This window comes from Akebia trifoliata, chromosome 7 (genome assembly GCF_017979445.1).
Source record: "Akebia trifoliata isolate Shusen 1 chromosome 7, ASM1797944v1, whole genome shotgun sequence".
NCBI classification, from domain to species: domain Eukaryota; kingdom Viridiplantae; phylum Streptophyta; class Magnoliopsida; order Ranunculales; family Lardizabalaceae; genus Akebia; species Akebia trifoliata.
In genome coordinates, this window is record NC_141381.1 from 22,627,623 (window position 1) to 22,635,028 (window position 7,406).

Below are 7,406 nucleotides of genomic sequence, written 5' to 3' on the forward strand. Positions count from 1 at the left end.
ATGGAGGGGTCCTTAAAGAAATATCCCACGAACCCTCAACAATTTTGCCTGAGAGTCCGATTAATCGATTTTTTAGATTCAAAATTTTAATTAATTTCATTAATGTTCAAATTTAATTATTTAATATTTTATTTATTAATTTCGAATTTTTTAATTATGAAAATTGTGAAATTATCGTTTTGCCCCCGGAGAGGACTTTTCACGTTTCAAGTCAGTTTTTAATGTTCTAGGATTTTTAGAATCGATTTTTCGTAAGGAATTCAATGGAAATATTAGTTTGTGTCATTTATGAAAGTTTTTGTGTGAAATGGTTGTGAACTTAATGAGGGGCATTTTCGTAATTTTATTGAATTCTTTTAAAATTGGTGAAATGATTTATTTGGTTTCGATTTGTTATTTTATGTGTTCGAGAGAGTTTTCCTAAGCGTAATGTAGGCTCTAGGATTGTTTTGAGGTTAGGGGTATTTCGGTAATTTGGTAATTTTTAGTGATTTTTATCGTGAAGCTTCTTTTTGGTCTGCAAGATGATGATTTTTATGTTTCCGGGGTCGTACTTTCCTAGCGTAGCGTGGTTTCTAAGGTTTTGTCAATTCGAGATACCTCATCTGGATTTCTGAAACAAATCTGGTAACAAAGTAAAGCAATGGAATACACATCCATCATTGGGAATCCTTGCGATCGGGTTGACGAGTTGATTAATCAGGCGGATGCAAAAATGGGGTGTCTACACTTGGGACATTCATGGAGGTTGAGTTTAATAGTGAAAACAAGAAGAGTTGGGACCTTAATGGAGGTGAGATTGGGGAGGGGGGAGGGGCTGAGTTTAGTGATGAAGAGAATGAGAGTTGTAGGTTTTTTGTGGAAGAAAAAAAATCATTTTTTTTTCAATGGCAACCAAGCAAAAAAAACCTCTTAGAATAATAGTTACTTCTCCCTCCTTTTATAGTGGTTCTATCAACTAAAAACGTGAGAGAGGGAGATAGGGGAGAAATCAGAGAGAAGGTGGAGGGATGAGAGCAGTTATGCGAGATAAGCAAGCTAGTGAAGAGAGGAGTTGAGGAAAAATAATGTGGGTGTGCCCACATTTTTATTTTATTTATTATTTTTTCTTTTTTTTTGAAGAATGGAGTGGGGGGGGGGATCCCACGTTACTCGTACTACAATAGCCTACCATTGTTGAGTTATAATTGGTTGATAAATTTGATTTTTGGTTTTGAATTTTGAATTTATTTTTAATCCAATTTTGAATTGAATTTCGATTGGATTTTGTTGATATTTTAATTTGATATTTAAGTTTGATGTTTTAAATTAAATTTGAATTTGTGTTTGATTTTAAATTTCGACTGTTAGATTAAAATTTAATTTGAATTTTGATTGGTTGTTGGTCGATTTTATTTTATTTTATTTTGATGGGTTGATCGATTCGATTTTAATTGGTTGAGTGATTTTTAATTTAATTTTCGATTTGAGTTTTAATTTGAATTTTAAACTGGTTTCTTAGTTAAATTTTAGTTAAATTTTCGATTTGAATTTTATTTTCTATGGATCAGGGTCTCTATGTTAGAGTTGGATATTGATAGGCATTTTCGTCATTTTGTTGATTTTTTTATGATTTTTCTTGAATTTCTCTGTTTTCATTAATATTGGTCCCATTAGACTCGAAATCACATTCTGAGTGCAATGGAGGTGCTTTCGAGATTTTTCGGAGGTCCGACATTTATGAGGAGTATTTTTATCATTTTGTTGATTTTTGATGATTTTCCTTGAATTTATCTGTTTTCGTTGATTTGGGTTTCGTTAAACTCGAAATCACATTCTGAGTGCAATGGAGGTGCTTTTGAGATTTTTCGGAGGTCCGACATTATGAAGGGTATTTTTGTCAATTTGTTAATTTTTGATGATTTTCCTTGAATTTTTTATTTTTGTTGATTTGAGTCCCGTTAGACTCGAAATCACATTCTGAGTGCAATGCAGGTGCTTTCAAGATTTTTCGGAGGTATGAAATTTATGAGGGGCATTTTCGTCATTTTGTTAATTTTTTATGATTTTTATAAATTTTGGCGTGAGATTTCTTTCAGTCCTTGTGTGATTATTTCTAAGTCTCAAAGTCATATTTTCCTAACGTAGCGAGGTCTCTAAGTTATAGAACTGTGTATCGAACCTAAGCATATGTGCTTGTTAAGTCGGGCATAAGATGTTGCGTGTGTAAACTCCTATGTCAAGTCGTGACGAGTAGGGGGATGAAAAAAAAATTAGAAATCGAAGGAATCAAACAGTACTCACAAGCCTTCGAGTTTTTTATGCTCATCATTAGGAATCCACAACAATCGGGTGACGAATTGTAGAATTAGGCAAGTGTAAAAATGGGGTGTCTACACACTCTCAGACGCGTCTCATAGCACGTATTAATTTGGTTGTTCCTACTATAGATCTCAAGATATTATATCACTCTAGATGATATGACAGACTATCCATTCAGGTATTCGCAAACTCTTTAACAATTCACAAAATAATATATATATATATATTTTCTTTCTTTGAAAATAAATAAGAAATTTTTTTTAAAACAAATGAGAAATTAACATTACAGAATTGAAAATGGATATCCAGTTTCCTACCATACAACTGTGGCCACGCGGCCTAAAATAAATAACAGAACAGAAAAGTAACCAGCGCATCGTACTAACAAAAAATAAATAAACATGCAACCAATATCATTATCCCTGGATATCCGTTCATCAATCCACACATACCATCACAATGTAAAATGCATACATCACCCCTTGGGCATGACTATGACATTTTACTGTTTCATACCCTTTTTCCCGTTTTTCGATTTTTATAATTTTCAATATTTCGAATATGATATTTATTTTTTGACATTCATCAACTCAATATGAGTTCATTGATTATTAAAATATTTTTCAAACCTTAAAATTCATTTTTATCAATTAAACTAAAAAATTACAAAACTTATATCAACATTGGGTCCGAGCAGTACACAGAACCCAACTGGCCAACACAAAACCTGGCAAAATATCATATCCACGTATAATTTGTTATAAAATATAATTAAATACATCAAATATGCAGGTTCTTGTGTGAATTTGAAACAACGATAATAATTCTATATTTTTGAAATATATAACAAATTTTCGATAAAATCTTAAATACAATTTTCACAATCTACGATTACTAATAGAAATTGAAAGTTCATTACAAATTTCTAGGCGATAGAATTGAAGCACGTGCATGGAAATTGAGACGATCAGTGTGAAAATCGAGGCAAATCAAACTTCGAGGTAGCTGATTTTTGAATCTAATCTGATGGTTTCGAACATTTCGATGCCGTCATCTTTTTTCCCTTCTGCGACGGAGGACGGTTTGACCTTAAAACAAAAAAAATCTAGGATTGAAGTTTCGAAACCCCAGTATCATATACGGCTAATTTTTAACGATACAGGGTGAAAAATGAGAAAAAACGAAAGGAAATTAGATGGATTTTGAGAGGACGAGGCTGCGATCGATTTTTCTTGCTGCATCGAAGGTAGAAGACGGACCGTTCGTGGCGAATCTAAGTTTGAAGATTTGAAAAAAAATAAATTTTTTTCGCTAAAAATACCTTGGCTGATTTTTAACGTTTTAAAATGAAGATGAATAGTAAATTTGTTTAAAAAATTATTTATATAAATTTTTGGGACGAAATTGATATTTTATTTACTGTTTTGTTTGATGATAACTTGACCGTCCGGACTCCAAAAGGGACGAATGAATACTCTATTTTGTCTAATTTTTTATGTTGGATCTAATGGTATGGTCAAATTTTACAAATTATATCTCTAACAAAAATTTACTTTTTCGGCTCGATGAAACCCTAAAATTGACATCATTTTCGTTTTTGTTACTATAATTCAGCTTTTTGGGCTTCAAAAATGACAAGTAAATAATTCATTTTCTATAATTTTTCGTTACGAATCTAATGGTATAATCGAATTTTAAAAATTCTTACTCGAGCAAAAAGTCATTATTTTTGCTTGGTCTGACCCACAAATCAAAGGTTTTGCAACTTTTTTGTTCGGAATCGCATTTGAGCATACTTACAGGCTAAAATATATTTTCTGACCATTTTGAATCCAATGGTGAGGTCAAATTTCATTAAAAATGAAAAGAACAAAATCCTAAAATTTTATTCTAACTCCCACTTTTAAAATTTTCTCAAAAGTTTACTATTATTTCCTCGAGATACGAATAAAATTCAAAATTTTATAATCATATGAGAAAATTTATGGGGGTCCACCTACTAAAAACTTGACTCCAAATTAAACTTGGCTCGGTCAATGGTCAAGAGAATGAATAGGAGATCTAGTTACAAATTGTGAGAGGTATTAGACACCGAACCTGCTCGATTGAGATAATCGATCTCTACTATGATCCAAATATTATCCTATGGTCAACTTAAAAGGACTAGGATCAAAGGTTTACCTAAGGGTTGGTTTCTATTATCATCATTTTTTGCATGAGTAGATAATCAATTCTAAGACCTTTGGCTTTAAAATCACTATTTCTTTAATTTAAGTTTTGGCGTGGTGGTCCAAAAAATGTACGAATATTCCAAAGGGTTGAGTGTTAGAAAAAAAAAAAAAAAAAGTCCTCCAGAAAATTCATGAATTGTTACGTGACAAAATTTGTGGGGGTCCACCTACAAAAAACTTGACTCCAAATTGGTTTTGGGTCGGTTAATGGTCAAGAGAACGAATAGGAGATCTAATTATGAATTGCGGAAGGTATTAGGCACTGAACCTGCTCGATTGAGATAATTAGTATCTGCTACGATCCAAATACTATACTATGGTCAACTAAAAAGCACTAGGGTGAACGGTTTGCCTAAGTGTTGGTTTCTATCATCATCATTTTATGCACGAGTGAATAATCGATTCTAAGACCTTTGGTTTTAAAATCACTATTTCTCTAATTCAAGTTTTGTCATGTTAATCTAAAAAATGTAGAAATATTTCAAATGATTGAGTGTTAAAAGATGAAGAAGAAAAAACTTCCAACAATTTCATGAAGCGCCACATGACAAAATTTTTGGGGATCCACATACAACAAACTTGATTCCAAATTGGACTTTGGCTGGTCAATGGTCAAGAGAACGAATATGAGATCTAGTTATAAACTGTGGAATGTATTAGGCACCAAACTTGCTTGATTGACATAATTGATCTCTACTACGATCCAAATACTATCCTATGATCAACTAAAAAGGATTAGGGTCAAAGGTTGGCCTAACGATTGGTTTCTATCATCATTATTTTATGCACGATTGGGTAATCTATTCTAAGACCTTGACTTTAAAATCACTATTTCTCTAATTCAAGTTTTGCCATGTCGAACAAAAAAATGTAGAAATATTCCAAAGAGTTGAGTGTAAAAAAAAAAGAAAAACCTCTAGCAATTTCATGAATCGCCACGTGACAAAATTTGTGCTACTAAGTTGTCCCACCAATATATATATATATATGGTCATGTTTAAGGGCCAATTTTTTGGCCCATGAGTTTTGTCCTATATGTGTTAAAAGTTTCGGAATGGACTGATTTTCAGTGAGAATGATCTCTACAGTAAGAAGATCGTCCTCAACAAAAATCAGCCCATTTCAAGACTTCTAAACCCATGAGTTGAAGAATCATAGACTATCCATTTTTTGTAAATCACTTTTGATGGGGTTATAAGTTTTGGATTGGGATGATTTTTTTGTGAGGATAATCTCCTTACCATATGAGATGGGGTTATATGAAGTATGGACTGAAGGACCATCCATTTCTTTGGATGGCATGTCAACGTGGCCCCCATATGATAATCTACTTACCATATGAGATGGGGTTATATAGAGTATGGACTGAAGGACCATCCATTTCTTTGGATGGCATGTCAACGTGGCCCCCAAATACACCATCGGGTGTCACATGTATGTAGAGCATAAAATTTTTTAAACTCTAAAAAAAAAACATTATTGAAAAAAAAAAAGGATTTTTTCACCATTGGATTTAAATTTTAAATTGAAGAGTTCAATAACCGTCCATTTTTAAACTCAAAATCCAATGCCAAACAATATTTTTTGGGGGAGGATTTTTTTTCAAGCCCAATCTAAACGACAAAAAAGAGGTTGAGTTGTCATTTGGACCTATGTAACAGTCCACGTGGCCCTCAATCACCGGTCACATGACATTTAAGTTCTATACCTTTAAGCCAATGAAAAACTAACCTTACAGAAGAAGCATGAAGTCACAAGTTTACAAATATTAAAACACATCGAAGATTAACTATGAAAATCCAAATCTTTACTAAATATTGAATGTCTCATGGGAAATCCAAATTTCAAAAAGTAAATTATGAGTCATTGAATTGGTTCAATATCTTATGGTTCAATGCCATATAACTCAACATCCAAAATTTTATTCACCTTGATATTAGAGAATAAGATACATTGTATTAAGGTGCGTGAGATACACTGTATTATTACTAGTATATCTCACACAAATGGAAGGTTGTGATGGGGGATGATATAGTTAGAATATATCAATTATGATATTCTAGAGTATTTATATTTGACTAGTTTTCTTGTATCTTGGTTGATGTAATGTTTATAAACATTCTATTGTGGGTCTATGTTCTTGGAGTAATTAGTTATGTTGCATTGTAATATGGTGTACTACAATATACCGTATTATATCTATTGAGATTAAGATAATGTTAGATTGATTTGGTTGGGATTTATTAGGAATAGAATTTTTATCTCTAAATATGATTTGGTTTCTATAAAATCCTATTAGGGTTACTGTAATTATTATCTAAGAGAATCAATAATATCTCATTCTTTTATATGGTATCAAACATAGTCTCTTTTGAGAGACCAATCTAGTAAATCCACCTTCCAATGTGGACGATGACAATACTCTCGATAGACTGTCATTCATTATATTTTTTTTTTCATAAATAAAATCTCCAACTCCTATTCTACAATTTCCATCTCCTTGATAGTCTTCATTTTTAATCATTTATAATCTCGATCGAGATATAATTATCAAGTAATGTTATTCAATCAAAGGCTTTTAGAAGAGATCATATGATCTGATTTAGTAACCATCGGTTCCGAAAGACTCCATGATGAGTAGGATGCGACAGCTATGGCTTCACAGACAGTTAATGACCACCAAAAATATGATGGATAATCGTTGACAATACCAAGTATTTTATAATTGTGATCTCAAAGAATTTGATATTAACCAATCGTGCATTCCTTATTTAAAGAAACATGCGATTGCGGGAAGGTCTTGGAGCAATTAGTTATGTTGCATTGTAATATGGTATACTATAGTACACCGTATCATATCTATTGAGATAAAAA